This window comes from Otolemur garnettii, unplaced genomic scaffold (assembly GCF_000181295.1).
Source record: "Otolemur garnettii isolate 467f Iridium unplaced genomic scaffold, OtoGar3 scaffold00005, whole genome shotgun sequence".
NCBI lineage: Eukaryota > Metazoa > Chordata > Mammalia > Primates > Galagidae > Otolemur > Otolemur garnettii.
In genome coordinates, this window is record NW_003852400.1 from 39,741,672 (window position 1) to 39,750,629 (window position 8,958).

Sequence of the window (8,958 nt, forward strand, 5' to 3'; positions counted from 1 at the left end):
AAAATTTCTTCCAGCTAGATCAATGCAGGGGAAAGCCAAAATATACCAAGAAAAGTCAATTTTAAAATGTCTTATTTCAAACAAAATTTCCTCCTTGTTAAGGGCCTGGCTGGAGAGCCACCGTCAGGATCCTGTATCTGCCTCCTTTCCTCTTTCCCTCTGAGGAGCAGGGTGCAGCCCCAGCCTTTCCCGAGCGGTTTGGAAGCTCCGTAGCCTTCGAATTTGGTACATTAGTGACCTCTAGAGGACAGGATTTTGTACCGGGCTCAATATAGATATTAAAAAAAATTCATCGCTCTGGGGACAAAGTGAATACGTTACCAATTTTATAACCGGAAAATACTTTTCGGCCCTTCTAGGGCACAAAAGGTTTTTTAAAATTATCTTCCTCAAGGTAAAACCTTCACGGGGTCAAGTGATCTATTTTCCTGTAAATGAAAAGATTTTGGTGTTGATGAAAATCTATAAAATAGATGTATTTGTTTTGTTCTTCCAAGATGTAGCCCATTCATTTTGTGACGGCTGAAACATCAGCAGTTAGCTAACGTGGATGTCTTTAGCTGTCTTTTCCCTACTCCTTACCCCTCGGTGCCCTGCCTTCTTACCTTTGTAGGAGCTGTAGAATATTGTGATGTGCCCAACTACAGCCCAAGATGAAGGAGAAAGAGGAAAGAGAGGGGCGGGGAAGGGGAAGGATGGATGGAGGGAGGGTAAACGGTGGGACCACACCTACTGTGCATTTTACAAGGGTGCATGTTAAATCTACTAAGGGTAGAATATAAATATCTTAACACAATAAGAAAATGTGGTTAAGGCTATGTTAACCAGTTTGATGAAAGTATTTCAAATTGTATATAAAACCAGCTCATTGTACCCCATAATTGCATTGACACAGCTATGATTTAATAAAAAAAAAAAAAGAATATTGTGATGAGATCAGCATCACAATACCAGAAAATAATTCCCCTTTAACATTCCCTCCCCTTGATTTTCTACATTAAGTTTTTTCCTCCTGAGGAAGTAAGGCCTTCATCATTCTTCACTCTTCTTTATATCCTTATTCATATCTATATGGGAAAGAAAGCCAGACTCTCTAGAGTATAAGCAAAATCTCATTAAAATAATGAGAAGAGCAGTAGGCCTTGACACTTAGAGTCAAAGAAGGATTATGATACAGCTTTGAAAATTAGACAGCTTTTTTAGAATTAGACATTTTTTCTTCCCCAAGAATCTACTCACATGACTTCTGGAAAGCCCCATAAATTTCTCAGCAAGTCCTAATATGATGTTCGAGTTTCTGCTCCTAATAGGATGTTCAAGTTCTATAAAAAGATATTCTTACCTGGTTAAAGTTTACAAATAAATGATAAAACTATGATATAGTTTAAATTGGACTGTTTTACTGACAATAAAAGGATGGAATAATAAAAACTCGAAACTATGGAATCCACTTGTCATACAAGAATGAATATTTGATCCATTTTTGCTTCTACATCTTTTTTCTACTGCCCAATTCTTGGTCCATCACCAAGTTAACACTTCTCAGAAAGGTAGTGGCTCTCTTGAAGCTCTATTCCATGAAATGTTAGCAGCTGTAGGGAAAATTGGTTAAGTCAAGAGGCTAAAGCTAGTAGCAAAATGGTGATGTGGGGAATATCTGGGAATTTCAGTGATCTCTGTTAGCACCATCCTTATATCATGGTTGCTTGACAGAGATTACAGTGAGTCATCTTTGCAGTCAAAGAAGGAGGTTTCTGGGAACCACCTGGGTCTTCAAGGCCAGTTATTAAAAAGTAACAAGCCTCCTTCACTATTAGACATCAGGGGCTTCCGATCTGGCCTAAAGAAATGACCAAAATGAATCTGACTTCATTTGACCTTTAGGAATCAGTATAGAGAATCAGAGAAATTCTCACACTGGTTGGACAGTAAAACGGAGTTTTAGAAAGCCTTGTAAAAGCACCAGAAAAATAAACATGCACTACAAAGAGTTCCCCAGTTGCAGGTCTACGATAGTACAGAGAGAAGAGTTGAAGAATTTTGCTTTAATGCTTCTGCCTGAGTTTTGATGCCTGACCTGTCTTCTTCCAATTTCAAGGCCAGCCAGCTGACTGGCACTGCAACAAGCACTAATTAGAAAAACCCTGTTCAACCTTTCCTTCAGCCTTTTGCTGTCGTGGAGCAGCTTATAACAGAAGTGCAGCAGGGCTCCCAGCTAGTAGTAAATGGAGGACATTTTCATGGGGATTGTGTGCGGTTCACCTTTTTCTAGTTCCTAACCCAGGAAGGATGGTTAGTACAGCACCATGAGGTGACTTTCACATGTCAGCTATTATTTCTGCACTGGTCTCTTACAAATATATGTCCAAGGCTAATTGCTAATCTAATTTCTCATCACTCCCCAAGTTTAGCAAATTGAAATCTCCCATACCATGCCCTGAAGCAAATCCGTCCTTCTCCGTAAGCAGATGCCTGATAACAATTAGAGCAGAGTTTGGAAAGAACTTTCAGCTTAGAAATGCTGCAGGCAGTCAAATGAGGAATAGAAAAGAAGCCTTAAAAGTTTTTTTATATGATTATCTGGATAGATATGAAAAGCAACATATAACACTTATCTAAGGCTAAGAAGGCAAAACAGCTGATTGGCGCTGCAACCGCACTAATTAGAACAGCCCTTTTCAACCTTTCCCTCCATCCTTCTGCTGTAGTGGAGCCATCCATAACAGAACTTCAGCAGAGCTCCGAGCTGGCAGCAAAGTGAGGACATTTTCACAGGCAACATCCTCCCAGGGCCTTTGCCGTCTAGTGTCCACTGGCCACCAGGAGATAGCCCATTCCTGGACCCCCCTCTTTGGCTCCACACATTTTCTGGGTGCCTATTTAGAGTCAGATACCATATGAGCACATTATAATTAGTATTTCATTTAATTCGCACAACAACCTTTGCAAAGTAAGTCATTCTTTCCGTTCTCATTTTGCTGATGAGAAAAAACATAGGACAAGATCAAGTCAGGCAGGAGGAAATAGGCATGTGGCTACAGATGGAATATTGCTTCTTTCTATCCAAGAATACGAAACGTCCCAAGAATGGAGAAACAAACACATGTACTCAGTACCCAGTTGGGAGTTACTGATCAACACTTACGCGCACATATGGAAGCAAATCTCAGTGGAACTCAAGCTGGGGGGGAAGGGAGCAGGGGTGGGTAAATTCACACCTCTCGGGTACAGTGCGCACCATCTGGGTGAAGGCCACACTTATAACTTTGACTCAATCTGTACAAAAACAATGTATGTAACAAATGTGTACCTACTAATATTCTGAACGTTTAAAGATAATGTCAAAAAGATATACTTTTTTTTTTTTTTGGCAGTTTTTTGGCCGGGGCTGGGTTTGAACCTGCCACCTCCGGCATATGGGGCCAGCGCCCTACTCCTTTGAGCCACAGGCGCCGCCCATACTTATCTTTTTATAATGCTTATCAAGTGCCAGACATCATTCCCAGCCATATAATGCATATTAAGTCAGTGGTTTTCAAAATGTGATACTAGACAGGCTTCTGGTGGCTCTCGGAGACCATCGAGAGGTTCTGTGAGGTCAAAAGTATTTTTATATTAACACCAGACTATACTAGTATTCATTTTATTTTTCCCTGCCACTTATAATTGTTTTTAAAAAGCCAGCTTTCCTTAAGATGTTCTTGTAAACAATAACTATTATTTGTTTCATTTTTAAAAAACTTAAATATTGTAATGAAAATTCTGAAGATAGGCTGTCCGTGGAAAATTCACTGATGATGATGTAAAAAGGGGCTGCTTTTACTTTCCTGTTCCATGTGGCTGTGATTTATGGCCACAAGATGCTGTAGCAGCTGGCATCCCATCTACATTCAAAGCTGAGGAGAGAGAGAGGAACAGAATAGCAGCGGTACAACTTTGATCTGAAAAGGCTTTATAGTAAGTCTCCTTAGGATCTTTCTTTCATTGTCCATAACCTAGTCCTAGAACCTCAGACAGTACAAGGAAAATCGGAAATGCAGCAGTTGGCAAAGGAGAATGGGATGTTAAATCATGAGATGAGACTTGGTAATTGCTATGCCAAGCAAAATCAAGGTTCTACTAGCAAGAAAGGCAGTTTGATAGCTGTCTGGGTGTTTACAAGGCAACTAGCTATGTATGTCAGAGAGAGAGAGATTGAGAGAGAGGGAAAGAGAGACAGGGGGCATAGGAAATAAAAGACATTTAAAAATTAACTACATTTTTAAATTAGCAAGCAGAGAAAAATCCCTAGTTTTAGACCAGAGAAGTAATAAATCAGGTGGCCAATAGAGACTGTAGCATTTATAAAAGCCACTAAATCTTTTTTAATGATTCAGAACTCATGAATATACTACTACATTTTAATATTGTGAACTTCAAACTTTTCATTTTAAATATGCTCTTCTTAAATGTTTCATCTCTCTTCCCTACCAAATGTCAATAAAATCTCTGCATACATGATATCAAAGAGATTAATCTGTTTTTATGTTTTAGTAATTAGAACTAATTAGCCGGTATGAGTAAAGGATAATATTCTGTAAAGAACCATTTAATAGGAGACTATTTTCATTTCTGACATGGATAATGCTACATACGGGTGAAGCAGGAGAATTAATAAATGAAGTCAACTCTCCAATGGCCTGAATGTGCTGTTATCTACCCAATACATGGCTCCTTTTAATTAGCATATTATATATCCTTTTCTTCTTACAGCAACTAGTTGGTTAATGAGAAGTAATTAATGCCTCTAACACATTCCTCTGTGGTGTTACCAAATAAGCATACACATTGCAATAACACTAAATTGCTACTAAGCAGCTAATCTTAGTATGTGATGTTGCCTTTCTTGAGAATAATATTGGAACAAGAACATTAAGATTCCATTTTACTTTTTTAACTGCTCTTCAGGCCTAAGTCCTCACCAAGATGAAAAAGGGAAGGGAATCTTTTGATCCTTTCACCTGGGTAGTTCAGAATGCGCCAGGATTTTATGCAAACCTAGTTTCTCAAAACTATAAATGATTCACTGAATTACACCTGTTCAAAGCACAGGAAACAGGATAGTTTTTTTAAATATATTTTTTAAAATTTTTTTTAAATTTCAGATTAATATGTGGTTACAAATGATTAGGTTACAATGTTTGCATTTGTTAGGTAACGTCCCTGTTGTAGTTGCTTCCTGCATCCAGGAGGTGGGCCACATACCCTTACGCTGTGGGGGGGCACACCATTCCTCCCCTCTTCAACACCTTGAATGGAGTTTTCCTCTTATGTGGGTGTGTATTAGTTCTTCTACTGGCTTCATATTAGTATTGAGTACATTGGATACTTGCTTTTCCATTCTTTACTGAGAAAAATGAGTTTCAGCTCCATCCAGGTTAATACAAAAGCTGCAGTCTCCATCTTTTTTAAAGGCTGAATAGTATTCCATGGTATAGATACACAGCAGTAGGAGACAGGATGGTTTGATGCCAAATGTTTAGGATTCCAATTGTGGATCCACTACTCCCAGCTGTTATGACAGTATTCATCTCCTTATGGTGACTTTTGTATCATCTTGCTTAATTCCTACTGAGTGTAGATTCTCAAGCTGCTGACCCTAGAACACAAATCACCTGCCATGTGGCAAGGCCTAGAAACTAGGGATTCAGGCATTTGTTTTTAGGTTTAGTAGAAGTTCCCGTAGATTAGGTCCTTAAAGGCAAAGATTTATCCTTAACCTTTGTAGCTACTCTTCCCATTCCTAAAATAGATCTTTTTCCTTTGTTTTAATACATTAGGAACTACATACATGTTAATAGAGAGTAGTATATAATTTCATTTAAATGCAAGGAATCCTTACATTTGTATTTATTGTAGGAACAAACAAACAAACACTTATCATGCCCTTTTCTAAACAAAAAAGGAAGGAAGGAGAAGGTAAGAATGTGCCCCAAATGGATGAAGAGGAAGATACTGCTCCCTGATGGCACGTGTTGGATTAACGTAGGCACAAGTACAGCCCGTGTTTAGGACACGAACAAAGTAGAAGCACTAAAACAATATTTAGGAAACAATTAAAACTTAAAAAACTCACAACAAAGAAAGTCCTCATTGAAAAACTCAGCAGTTATTTTTAAATTTGGTCATAAATAGATTTAAGTTAATACAAGGAGGGGGATATGTTTTATCAACTTTCATGCTTTTATCTACCCAATAGACGGTTCCTTTTTATGGCCCCCAAAGATTTACTCTTGTCCTGTAGGTAGGAATGAAAAAGACCCACAAACACACACTACATCATCCAGGTGATGACAGTCAACACTGACAGTGGCAAGTCACATTGACAGTATATACCCGTGATGTGATGTGATGTGATGTGATGTGATGTGATGTGATGTGATGTGACATGACATGATGAGAACGCCACTTTACTTCTGTGGTCTTTCTTCCAAAAACATGTTACTCCAGCCCAATCATGGGAAAATGTCAGACAAATCCCACTTGTTGGACAGCCTGAAAAATACCTAAACATCAAAACCATCAACATGATCAAAAACAAGGAACGTCTGAGAAACTGTCACAGTGAGGAGACTGAAGGAGATATGATTAGCAAATAAAACAGGGAAAGGACATTAGAGAGAAACTTACAAAAAGTGTGAATAAAGTAACAACTGCAGTTCATCATAGTAATGTATCCGTGTTTATTCATTAACTGCAAAAAAAGAGCCATTCTAATATATAATGTTATTAAAAAGGGAAACTGGATACAAGAATTCTCTGTATCACCGTCTCAATAATTCTGTAAATCTAAAATGTTTCAAAAATTTTTTAAAAGTTTATTTAACAAAGTGTTTTTTTCATTTCCACAGTTGCTGTTCTAGTCACTGCCCTTCTGTGCTTTAAAATCTCTTTCTCTTGCCTGTTACATTTCTAAATTGTTTCAGAACTCTGAGTGAGGGTTGGAAAAACAAGGAAGACTGATGAGTCAACCCACACAGTTAAAAGCACCAGTTCTCCCCAACTTTTCTCCCAACTACAGTTCAAGGAAATGGCATGTACCCACCCACGGGCTCTGACAGAGCCAGAAACTCTCTTGTGAGATAAAAATCCCCACACTTCTACTTCCTACTGTGAGGAAAAGGATGCCTCTGAGGGCAGCTGGAGGAAGGGTGTGTCTTCGCTTGAAGTCCTGCGTATAGCCACTTCCTATCCTCTGTGTCCACAGCCATGGTGTGGCCTCTGGGAACTCCACACAAGCTCACATGCTCTCAGAAAGAACCTTAGGCTGATTCTTCACTTAAAGAACAAAAAGTGGATGCATTGGGAGCTCCTTTGGCAGGAATTTTTACGTATTTGTGAAGGCACAAGGTTTAAAGAGCAGTAAAGCACCAGGTTGGAAATTGGGAATGTAGGTTCCTAGTTAGAAAACTCAGCATGAAACTCAGGACACGACCTAAAATATATTGATATTTTAATGTCCTGCTGCTTTAGTCAAAAAGGAATAACTGGTAGCTAGGACATTTGACTTCTCAGTAATTTCTGGGGGTCTCAAGTTTCATATAAATCTATTTAAAAACCTTTAGTTGAATGATCCTTTGTGAAAAGGATCCAAATGAGGCTGCGGCATGATGCACTCAGCAGTCACCTTGGGAAAGGTCTATGTTTAGGGAAGAAAGAGACCTCACTTCATTTAGTCAAGAACCAGTTTACTCTACAATGTTATTAGCTCTTATCTTCCTTTGGGCCCCAAAGAGTCCTCTTGGGTGTGTGGTACGCACGCTTTGCCATATGGGTTCAATCCTCTCCCTTAAGAATCCTCACCTTCCTCTATGCTGACTTATCTTCTGGGACTGTAGTGTTCACATGGGAATAACCAAGGGTACTTCAAGATTTTCTAGGGAACATGAAGGAAGAGATACTCTTAGACTAGTAAATTCTCTGGCCTTCAATTCCCATATTTACTTTTTCTAAAATTGCTGCACCTGAGATTGGGCCTATTACAAAGGCTCAAATCTCCTTCCATCAACCAATTTATAATAGGTCTTCTCCCATTTGAAAAAGAAAACATAATAAATGGTGCTGGGTCAACTGAATGTCCACACTGGCAGGGAAATATGCTTTTATCTCTACCTCATACTGTACACAAAGATTAATTCCTTGTAGATTGCATGTTTACAAAGGTAAAATAATAAATCTATCACAGGCAATTCAGCTGTATAGGAGATCTTATTCATGACCTTGAAATGGGCAACGATAAAAGAAATAAAAACTTAAAAGGGGCTATATTAAGAACTCTGTTTATAGAAATATATGCTTAATAGCATGACAAGAAAACCCACAGGATAAAAGATCATATTTTGTAATACATATATTAAAAAAGCATCATATGCATGACATACTAAAAAGCAGGCATTACAAATCAATAGGGTAATGGCAACAATAGGAAAATGGGCAAAAGAAAGGATTAGGGAAAAAATGGAGATCTACAAGGCCAACTGATGTATGAAATAATAATCAACATTATCAGTCGGGAATATGCAAATTGAAAGCACAGTGGTGCACTATTGTATATCCACTATAAAGGCTAATAAAAAGAAAAAATAATACTAAGTGTATGCAAGGACATGGAGTAACCAGAATTCTCATGCATTGCTGGTGAATATATAAATTAATGCAAATATTTGGGAGGCTGGCCAGCAATATATACTAAAGCTCTACTAAGATGCATATTCTATGACCCAACAATTCCACTTCTAGGTATGTATCCAACAGAAAAGTGTACATAAATACACCAAAACACATGTACTGAATGTTCCTTTTTTTTTTTTGCATTTTATTTTTATTTATTTATTTTTTATTGAATGGTAACTATGTACATTAATGCACTTCTGGGGTACAGTGTGGGGTTTTCACATGCAATCTGAAATACTTCCATCA